The sequence below is a fragment of the Monodelphis domestica genome, chromosome 4, assembly GCF_027887165.1.
Source record: "Monodelphis domestica isolate mMonDom1 chromosome 4, mMonDom1.pri, whole genome shotgun sequence".
Taxonomy (NCBI): domain Eukaryota; kingdom Metazoa; phylum Chordata; class Mammalia; order Didelphimorphia; family Didelphidae; genus Monodelphis; species Monodelphis domestica.
Window position 1 is genome coordinate 309,421,215 of NC_077230.1, and position 11,721 is coordinate 309,432,935.

General features: G+C 41.6%; 1 long non-coding RNA gene across 2 annotated transcripts in view; it reads right to left on the reverse strand.

The window, feature by feature from the left end:
- Positions 1 to 6,307, reverse strand: part of LOC103103645 (uncharacterized) — a 96,518-nt gene extending 90,211 nt beyond the window's left edge. For both annotated transcript variants that reach the window (XR_008911390.1, XR_008911391.1), the window contains exon 1: positions 6,115 to 6,307. This is a non-coding gene — a long non-coding RNA (uncharacterized LOC103103645). The remainder of the gene's footprint in view (positions 1 to 6,114) is intronic.
- Positions 6,308 to 11,721: the final 5,414 nt, after the last annotated feature.

Below are 11,721 nucleotides of genomic sequence, written 5' to 3' on the forward strand. Positions count from 1 at the left end.
AAGGGAGAACAGGAGAGAAGGAAGAAGAAGAAGGAAAGGGTGTGTGAGAGATGGAGGGAGGAAGAAGGGAAAGAGGGGAGATAAGAGAGAGAGAGGGAGACAAATAGAAAGAGAAAAAGTAGGGAGAAGGGAGAAGTAAGGAGAGAGGGAGTTTGCAAAGATAAAGAAGTCTGGCTAAAAAGTTATACAAAAATTAATCTCCCTAGACTAGTATCATGGAATTTCATTCTGCCTCTCACTTCTACCACCTTCTCCCCAACCCAGGCCTTTTCCCAAAAATACTGTCAAACAATTGCCTAAGGGAATCTGAGAAACATTAACTTATAAAGATCCAAGTAATCAGAAAAAATTGTTATTGTCCTTCAGTCATTTTCAGTTGTGTCTGACTATTTGTGATCCCATTTGGGTACAGAGACTTGTCCACTTAACAGGGTTAAGTGACTAAGACAGGATCTTATAACTAGTGTCTGAGGTCAGATTTGAACTCAGGAAAATAAATCGTTTTGCCTCTAGGCTTGTGCTGTCTCCAATGCACCACATAGATGAGAAAATTTGAGAAAATAAGCAAGTCCTACTTTTTCCTCAGATAGGCAGTATAACTCAGAAATTTACCCAAGGTGCCAGGGACAATAACTGCCAGAGGTGAAGATGAAAATCAAGAGTTTGACAAGAAAAAAATATTTCCATTTACTATTTGAATTTAGACTTTGTGTGGTAATTTAGTCAGAGTTACTGTAATAAGAAAACACACAAAAAAGATAAACAATAGCCAGGCCAAAGCTCCATAGAATTGGACACAGAAGTGACAATGGATCATTTGTATCAATGAAAGAAAAAAGTTCTCATTTTAGTTTAGGACCAAGGCAGAATGCTAGATGGCCTGGAGACAAAGAAAAAACAATTTATATTAAAAAGGACAAAGAAGAGCCTCAAGAGGGCTGTGATTCCCAGACTACTGAACTTCCCAGACCATGTGGGATTTTAAAGCTCCTTAGTGATTCTAGAATTTCTTTTGGTGACCTTGACACTAATCAGAATGACTCCTTGCTTACCTTTAACACATAAAATGTAATGTTTTTGAGCCTTATCTTCTGATTTGCCAATCTCAGGGTTGTTTAGGCTTAAACTCCAGAGCCAGTAGTCTTATCCTCATCATTTGGGTTACCACTGCCTTTTCATTGTGCCATTATTTTAAGTGTAATGTTTTCTTTCACACTTATTGTCACACTTCCCCCTTTTCCCTGTTGAACCTACTCCATCTGTGGGATTAAATACCTTGGTAATATAATCACAGAATCACCTTGGCCCAAGTTTCTGTTACATCATAATTTCCATTAACCACAAAATGTATGTTTGCAGGGCAAATATCTTATTTCTGATCCCCCTTCCAATTGTGGAGAAACAATGGGGCTAACCTCTCCCTAAGCTCTTATTTCTTTGGGGGAATGCTCATTCTTTCAGGCTTTCTCTAGGCCCCTCTTTCTTGCTAATTCCTTTTTGGTTCAAAACTTGCTGTGTCCAAATGCTCATTTCTCCTCTCCTCTTTGACCTCCTCTTATTACCATGGGGGGAGGTGGGGTTAAATTGGTGGGATGGGTTAGGTCGAGTCTTTTTAATAAATCCCAGATGTGTGTGTGAGTGTGTGTGCGTGTGTGTACTTAGTTTTCCCCTAGTCGGGTATCTTTTAACTACCTGGAACTGAACCTACATTCTTTGTGTTTTCTCTTCATTAAAATGCATTTTCATCTGTACCATGTTGGTCCTACAAAATGACTCTGACCTTGAAAAATACACTTCATACCCAGGCTGATGAAATGTGGGCCAGCTGTCCCCTCCCTAAAGTGCTGATTGCTAGTCTTTAAGAGCATCTTAGGGGTTTTTTTTCCTTTATTTTTAGTGTTCTTGGCTTCTCCAACATAAAGGGTTAAAAATGGATTTTTTGGGGGGGGGGCTTGGGAAGCCAGCTTTTTCTTCAGTGTCATCAGCAAAAGAGACCAAGGCAAAAGGAATGGTCCTGGCTCTGCGCCTCTGCCTTATTTAAAGTCCTGACCAATTCATAATTATTTTCCCTTGTTTTTTCCCTGATACTTGGTTTTAATTTTCCTTCCTAAATTTGAGTCAGCACCTCTCCTGAAGGCTGCTGGCCTAATTAGTAGCTGTTACAACATCAGAATGGTGTTTGTTGAATCTGGCAAAGTGATGAATTGTGTTTAATCTTTACTATCTTACTACTTTTTAAATTTTCTTTTTTTCAGTTTAAACTCAATCATCCACAAATGGAAACATTCCAATATTGCAAACTTAAAAGGGGTATCCCACCTTCTCCAACCACTTAATTAATGCAACAAAGAAGAGACTCTGATATCTCATCTCTGCTGACAGCTGAGAATGCTTCTTTGAGTTACAAAATTAGAGGTATAAACTAGGTGTGAAAAATTCCTTGCCACCTCTATTCAATCAATCAAATTTTTGTTGTTGTTCAGTCATGTCAGTCAAATCAAATGATGCTTCATAGGAAATGGGTTGGGATTGGTTGAAACAATTGAGGTATAACCCTGGATCTCTGTAGATCAGAGAAGGGAGTCTAGAAGCAAGAAAACCAAGAACATGGGAAAAAAACAAGGTTTGGTGAAGATGCCTTACTCCTGTACTAGAGTGTGGAGTTGAGGATAGAAAAATTAGTCCAGAGGGTAAGCCATGGTCTTCTTCCCTCCCCATTGACCATGCTATCAGAGACACTAGATACCACACCCAGCAGGGAACTGATAAAGGATAAATTAAGGTAGGGTAGAGAAAAGCATCACTCTGAAGTCTACAGATCTAATATCCATTAGAGCCCAACACAGAAATATACTTAGCAGGCATATGCTAGAGCCCACTCTTACTAGCTCCTGAGAACCTATTGTTTAAAAATTCAGAGTTAGCATTTAAACCTCAGAAATTAGAATAAAGTACAAATCAGGGTCTGGTTTATTGTTTCATGGAATGTCTGGACTCAAATGATGGAGAAAATATTGTTAATGCAGATTCAAATAAAAAATTTGTCATTTGTACATTTTTTTTCAGAAAACAGGTTATTAAATATTTATCAGAATTACTCTCCCCAAGGGCAACTTGTTGAGATCTCCATGGAGGGAGTCACTTTCCTCAGGGATTCCATATGCAATTTTGGCAAAGGGCATCCCAGACTTTTGGTACAATTGACTTCATACCAACTATTACTAATACGCCTTCCTAAAAGGTAACTAATTACTTGATGATCAATGAGGAACAAATTGGATAGAGGCTCATAAATTTGGGGATACTCCTTGAAAACTTAAAGGAGAAGTATTTAGTCATCCTCTGTGGACCTACCTAACAATTCAAGGGATACCTGGGGAGAGTGAGCCCAGAGCAGGTATTATACAAGGTAGAGCAAAAAGATTATGTATAAAGAATTAAGAACTTTTGTTATATAGCTTCTAAAAATGTAATTGACTTTTAGCAGAGAAATAGGGACTAAGCCTGAATTTCTTTGGCATTGGAAACTCCCAGGTGAGGAAAACCCTTTCATCAATGCAGATGATGGAATCTTCTCCATCATAACAAGCTACATAGAACAATTAATGGCTAAGCGTCTTGTCCAGAATTCTTCGAGACAGCCTTCCTCATAGGATCTTTATTACCTTAAGGTCAGTTCTCCATTACTCCTCAGTCTCTCTCTAAATTTAAGAAGATTGTAATGAAATTGTTCTATTTGCATTTCCTTATGAATTTTTTCATATACCTTTTTACGTGTCTCACTGATTTTCTTTTTGCATCTCTTATTTTCTACCTCCCCATATCAAAGCTCGTCCTTTTAACAAATAAGTGTAGTGAAGCAAAATAAATCAACATATCTGAAAAATAAATGTCCCAGTCAGAATCTCTGGTCTCTTACCTTTCCACCAAGAGGCACAAATGTGCTTTTTCATTAGCCCTCTGAAGTCATGGTCAGGGAGGCTGAGTCAAGATGGTGGCTTAGAGGCAGCAAAAGTTCAGACCTCTGAAAACCCTTCCATACCAATTACAAACTAAATGCTCCTAGGGGACTGAAAATCAAACCTAACAACAAGACAGAGCCAAGGAACTCTTCTGCTGGACTCAACTTAAAAGGTACTCCCCCCCCAAAAAAAGCCTGAATTTGAGAACAACGGTCTGATTTAAGGGGAAGTAAGAAGGAAGGTCCTGGGACCCCTGCCCCACCTAGAGCGCTGAACCTCCAGCAGTAGCTGGAACCTCTGGGTAGACAAGGGTGCTGGTCTGGAGGGAGTACTTCACAGGCAAAGCTGTGCCAAGCTCAGAGCATCAAATACAGGTGGTGGGGCATCAGTTGGAGAAGAAAGGTGGAGTAGGCAACCTAGTTGCAGCAGCAGAGACACTCCATATTGCCCTCCACCTTCCAGAGGTTTTGACCTCAGGGCACATCCAGTTCTTCAAGTTCAAACCAGCTGAACTTAATCTCATCAAAGCTTTCAGAGGGCAGGGAAGCTAAAGCTCCAACACCCCTTCCCCACAGACCACACCGAGAGATTTGTTGACTAAGCTCCAAGGGGGAAGACTGACAGAAAAGCCCTAAACCACAGATCCAAAACATAATGAGAGGAGTAAGAGTGCAGGCAACAACAGGAGAAAAAGAAGGGGCAAATATGAGCAAACAACAGAAAAAGAAAAAAGAAATTACAATTGACAGTTTCTATCCAGGCAATGAACAAAGAACAAATGTAACAAAGAAGGATGAAGAAACACCAAGCAGAAACACAGAAACTCCAGCAAACTGGACACAAGCTTTGGAAGAACTCAAAATAGAATTCAAAACACAATTAAGAGAGGCTGAAGACAACTGGGAAAAGAACTTAAAATGCAAGATAAGTCATCTGGAAACAGAGGCACTTGAACTAAAACAAGAAAAGAGTGTCTTGAAAGCCAAAATTAATCAGCTTGAAAATTAGACAAAGGATATGAAGATCAGAAAGAGAAAGATGACCAAAAAGCCAGGGATGAAATCCAGTCTTTGAAAACCAGAATACAACAATTAGAAGCAAGCAACTTCATAAGACAGCAGGAAACTATAAAACAAAATCAAAAGAATGAAAAAAAATTGAAGAAAATATGAAGCACCTCATTCACAAAACAGAAGATTTAGAAAATCGTTCCAGGAGAGACAATTTGAGAATCATTGGTCTGCTGGAAGACCATGACAAAAGAAAAAGCCTGGACATCATACTGCAGGAAATTATCCAAGAAAATTGCCCCGATATTCTAGAACAAAAGAGAAAAGTGGAGATTGAAAGAATCCACAGATTACCTCCTGTACTTAATCCCCAACTGACAACACCCAGGAATGTTATAGCCAAATTCAAGAACTATCAGACCAAGGAAAAAAATATTACAAGCTGCTAAGAAGAAGTCATTCAAATACCAAGGAACTACAATGAGGATAACACAGAACCTGGCTGCATCTACATTGAAGGACCAAAAGGCATGGAATATGATATTCTGGAAAGCAAGGGAATTAGGTCTACAACCAAGAATCAACTACCCAACAAAACTGACTATATTCTTACAAGGGAAAGTATGAGAATTTAACAAAATAGAAGAATTCCAAGCATTTGTAAAGAAAAGACCATCCCTGAACAGAAAATGTCACGCCCAAACACAGAACTCAAGAGAATCATCAAAAGATAATTAAGAAAGGGGGAAAAAAGAAAAACAAAACAAAACAAAACAAAAAAAACCCCAACTTTTTAAAGAGACCCAATAAGTTAAAATGATATGTATCTCTATAAGAAAAGAGCACATTGGTAACTCTTAAAATTGTTATTATAACCTGGATTGCTAGAAGAATTATACTTAGAGGGAACAGTGACAAACTGGATAGGATGAAATGCCAAGACACAAATATTGTTATGGTAAGATTTGGGGTGAGGAAAGAACAAGAGGGAAACATATAAATTCTGATTTATTGTTTGGAAAGGGTAGGAAGGAATAAGGGTTTAGGAATAAACTTATACTTAATTTAAAAGCTAATATCTATAACTAACCAAACTATATTACTAAGATAAACATTAACTTCCCAATATCCAAGTCTCATACCAGGAGTCCAATCAAGTCTCACACCAGGAGTCCAAATCAAACAGGGCCAGGATCTTAAGTTGGTAGATGTCCAAGTAGGTCCAGAGATCTTCTTATTGATACTGCCAGCCAAAAAGATCCAGAAAAACTCTTTCCTCTGTCACAGGAAAAAATCCTCTTCCAACCTTAATCTCAAATCCTTCAGGAGAGAAGACAGTTGGGCAGATAGAATCTTCTCCCAGATCCGTCAGGCTCCCACATGACCCTTGATCATATGCTCCTGTCAATCATTCTCTAAGGTTTTCAATTCTCAGTTTTTGTAAACCTTTCATCCTTTTTCACACTCCCCCCTTTTGCATGAACCAAAAATCGTGTTGGAAACACTATTTTTGAATTTGTGCACAATCTAAAATACTTACCAATTACTTAAACAAAGAAATCTACCCAAAATAACAAACAACCTGCACTCAACTCTCTTACTCTAACACTAACCTGTTCTAGGAAATTTTAACAAGGAAAAAGGAAAAGGAAAACAAAGTAAATAATGAACAAGTACAAAAGTCAAACAGAAGCAAAATCAAAACAGCAAATAACATCAAACAAAAGATGAACATAACTTCCATGCAAACATCAAACTTTAAATACTCTTATCAGCTAATACAGAACATTGTACTACTATTGCAGTACATTAACATTAAACTTAGAGAAAAAATTTTGAAAATTACAATAAACACAACATTGCATAAGTTTTACAATGAAAATCAAACACTAAACTCACTTATGCAAATACATAGAACAATAAATATTAGTGAGTCATGTATATAATTTACATACATACATATAGTACATATATACAACATATACATGTATGCTATACATATGTACATATACACACTTATGTACACTTCATATTTAGACATAATTTACATATAGACATATACTATGATACAATTAATTTACAATCCTATTATACACCCTATTTACATATTTACATATTTATTTACAATTTTTTGATATGTGATGTCATATGTTGTTTGTGCTGGGTAATATATGATGTAGTACAAGTCAGTATCTAATTTTATTATCTTACTTAATTTTACCTAACTAATCTCTATCTTCAAAATACTTCTCAACTAAATTTCTATACCTAAACTAAGTCTAAGTATGTAACTACCATTTATTAGTAAATAACATATCTAATGCTAATCATAACACTGTTAGTACCCTAACTGTACATTGTTTCACTCATTTAAGTAGTGATTCAATGTAACCTAACTATGTTTATGTTTTGTGTTTATGTTTTATTATGTTGTTAATTTTGCTTGTTGTTTTGCTATTTTAATGTCAGTGTTACTGTTATGTAAGAGTTATGTTACTGTTGTATGCAACATAATTACCCCTACTTCAGATCTTTCTTTCTCTTCTCACCTCCTCTTGAATAATTTTCTGCAATTCCACAGTAGTAAATATATTTGTGTTTGTATGTGAATAAATGCTATGTTATTATTTACTATAATACATTATCCCCAGGGGTGTATGGAGTGCTCAGGGAGGGGTAGTATCTCTGGTATGGAGGGATTGTCGTGCCCTCCTAGGGCAGCTCTCCAGCCTCTGACCCCCACCTGACACCCAGCTCTCACTTGTGGCTCCCAGTAGCTGCTAGCATGTGGCAGCGGCCACACCCCGGGCAATGGCTTTGACAGGCTGACCAAACCTTGTGAGGGTAGCCATCGGGTCGCAGACCCCTGGTGAACCAAGGCTTTGCTCACCCAACATGTGAAGACTGCTTCGACTGAACAGACAGAAGAAACCAATAAGAAGGCTCAACGGCTGAGATGGCGACGCAGCAAAGCACTGTGGAGTGCTTAGGGCGTGTTGGAGCACAAAGGACAACACAGCCATCCAATGCAGCTGAGGAAGTCTCCAGACATAACAATTTTTTGTGACATTGGACCCAGGCTTCCAACACCGAGAGAGTGGGACTGTCTCTGTGCATCGGCTTTTCCACTTAAATCTCTTTCACGCACAAGTATCTTTGTGCACACTCATCTATCCTAACCCCGTCCACCCTCTTCAAGACCTGCGGCAATGGGGGAGTGGCGATGCAACAGGTAGAGGTGACCACTGGCAGTTGTAGTCACGATCCTGCACGTAGGCGGCCCACGGACCAGTGGTCGCTCAGCCCTGTGGGCAGCAGGGATGTTCGGCAGCATCCTAGGCGACTGAGCAGCCCTCTCTAGGACAGCACTGCTCACCCTAATCAAGGGAGGGGACTAGAAAAGGTGTCCCAAACATTGCCTGCCCTACAAACACCCGGTCAGCACACCGCGGCTGGCGGGTCATCCCTTTAAGCGGTCGAAATCAAAGAAAAAATACAAAGAAACTCCTACTAGGAGCATGGAACATCAGGACATTACTTGATAGAGAGAATACCCCAAGACCTGAGAGAAGAACAGCTCTAATCGGTAAAGAACTGGCACGATATAACATCGACATCGCAGCCTTAAGTGAAACACGCTTACCAGAAGAGGAATCACTCAGTGAACCCACCACTGGATACACCTTCTTCTGGAAAGGCAGAGCCTCAAATGAAGACAGAATCCACGGTGTTGGCCTGGCCATCAAGACCAGTTTGCTCAAACAGCTGCCAGACTTGCCTGTGGGCATCAGCGAGAGGCTCATGAAGATCCGTTTGCCTCTCAGCAAAGACCGGTATGCCACAATCATCAGCGCATATGCCCCTACACTGACCAGCACAGAGGAGACCATCGAGAAGTTCTACTCTGACCTGAGTGCCGTCCTGCAGTGCCCACCAAAGACAAGCTGATACTACTGGGAGACTTCAACGCCCGCGTTGGACAGGACCATGAAAGATGGAAAGGAGTACTCGGCAAACACGGCGTGGGCAAAATGAACAAAGGCCTACTGCTACTCAGCAAATGCTCAGAGTTCGAACTCACCATCACGAACACTGTGTTCAGAATGGCGAACAAATATAAAACAACGTGGATGCACCCAAGATCAAAACAGTGGCATCTCATTGACTACATCATTGTACGCCACCGAGACATCCAGGATGTAAAGATAACCAGAGCCATGAGAGGAGCTGAATGCTGGACAGACCACCGATTGCTTAGAGCGACTCTTCAAATGCGCGTTGCGCCTCGCCATCCAAAACTCGCCCAAACAGTTCTCTCATTTTACAACGTGAGTTTTCTTAGAGATCCATCTTATTTGCAAACATTCCAGTCCTGCCTGGATGACAAGCTGTCTGCCAAGGGACCACTCACTGGAAGCTCAACCGAGAAATGGAACCAGTTCAGAGACGCAGTGAAGGAAACATCAAAGGCAGTCCTAGGCCCAAAACAACACAACCACCAGGACTGGTTTGATGAGAACAACACTGCCATTGAAGACCTATTGAGCAAGAAGAACAAAGCCTTTATGGAGTGGCAAAATAACCCAAACTCTGCTCCTAAAAAGAACAGATTCAAGTCTCTCCAAGCCACGTCACAGCGTGAGATCAGGAAGATGCAAGACCGATGGTGGGAAAAAAAGGCAGAAGAAATCCAGCGCTTAGCTGATACGAAAAACTACAAACAATTTTTCAGTGCCCTCAAGACTGTCTATGGGCCATCAAAACCCACTACCACTCCCTTGCTATCCTCTGAAGGTGACACTTTCATAAAAGATAAAATAGGCATCAGCAACAGGTGGAAAGAACACTTCAGTCAGCTTCTCAACCGACCCTCTTCAGTTGACCAAAGCACCCTTGACCAGATCCCCCAAAACCGCACCATTGAACAACTTGGTGTCCCTCCTTCAATAGAGGAAGTCCAAAAAGCCATCAAACAAATGAGTACAGGGCAAGGCACCCGGTAAAGACGGGATCCGAGGTGTACAAGGCCTTAAAGGGAAAGGCACTCCAGGCATTCCACATAGTGCTGATCAGCATATGGGAAGAGGAAGACATGCCCCCAGAACTCAGAGATGCCTCCATCGTAGTCCTATACAAGAACAAAGGCTCACGAGCAGCCTGTGACAACTACAGAGGCATCTCACTACTCTCCCCTGCCGGAAAGATCCTCGCCCGTGTTATACTCAACAGACTCCTGTCATCTGTTTCAGAGCAGAACCTGCCTGAATCACAATATGGCTTCCGACCAGATCGCAGCACCATCGACATGGTCTTCACGGTGAGGCAAATGCAGGAAAAATGCCTTGAGCAGAACCTGAGTCTCTACATTGTCTTCATAGACCTGACAAAGGCGTTCAACACAGTGAACAGGGACGGATTGTGGGTGATCCTCAGCAAGCTTGGTTGCCCAGCAAAATTCATCAAACTGATCCAGCTCTTTCATGTCGACATGACAAGGGAAGTCCTATCTGGTGAAGAGACTTCCGATCGCTTCAACATCTCCAATGGCGTGAACAAGGCTGTGTCCTCACTCCGGTACTATTCAACCTATTTTTCACCCAAGTATTAAGACATGCTGTGATGGATCTAGACCTGGGCATCTACATCAAATACCAACTGGATGGCTCACTATTCGACCTTCTCCGCCTGACTGAAAAAACAAAGACAACAGAGAGACTCATCCTGGAAGCTCTCTTTGCAGATGACTGTGCTCTCATGGCCCACCAAGAAAATCATCTCCAAACCAGTGTGGACAGGTTCTCCACCACAACAAAACTGTTTGGCCTGACTATCAGCCTCAGCAAAACAGAGGTGCTGTTCCAACTTGCACCAGGGAGGCCAACGAACCAGCCGTGCATTACAATTGATGGCACGCAGCTTTCTAACGTCAACACTTTCAAGTACCTGGGCAGCACCATCACCAACGACGGGTCCCTAGACCACAAGATTAAATGCCAGGATCCAAAAGGCCAGCCAGGCACTTGGGCGGCTGCGCTGCAAAGTCCTCCAACACAGAGGTGTAAGCACTGCGACGTAGCTCAAAGCGTACAATGCAGTGGTCCTGAGCTCGCTCCTGTATGGTTGTGAGACATGGACGCTGTACCGGAAGCACATGAAACAGCTGGAGCAATTCCACCAATGTTCTCTCCGGTCAATCATGAGGATCCGATGGCAGGACTGAATCACCAACCAGGAAGTCCTCGACAGAGCCAACTCCACTAGCATCGAAGTCATGGTCCTCCAAACCCAGCCAAGATGGTCTGGACACATCATCCGCATGGACCCATAGCAAATACCAAGACAGGTATTCTATGGTGAACTGTCAGCTGGACTCAGGAAACAAGGCCGACCAAAGAAAAGATTCAAGGATCAGCTAAAGTCCAACTTGAAGTGGGCTGGCATCACACCAAAGCAACTAGAACTCACTGCCTCTGACAGAAGCAGCTGGCAAACCCACATTAACCATGGCGCCACCACCTTTGAAGATGAGCAACGTCGATGTCTTGCTGCCGCGCATGAACGCTGACACCAGGCCACAGCCGCACCTCCCGTAACAACTGGCGTCCCATGCCCCATGTGCCACAAAATTTTCGCCTCAGCCTTTGGACTCCAAAGCCACATGAGGGTACACCGTAGATGAAACTACACAAAGACAATAGTCATACTTGATCACCGAGAGACTACCACTACTACTACTACTACTACATTAT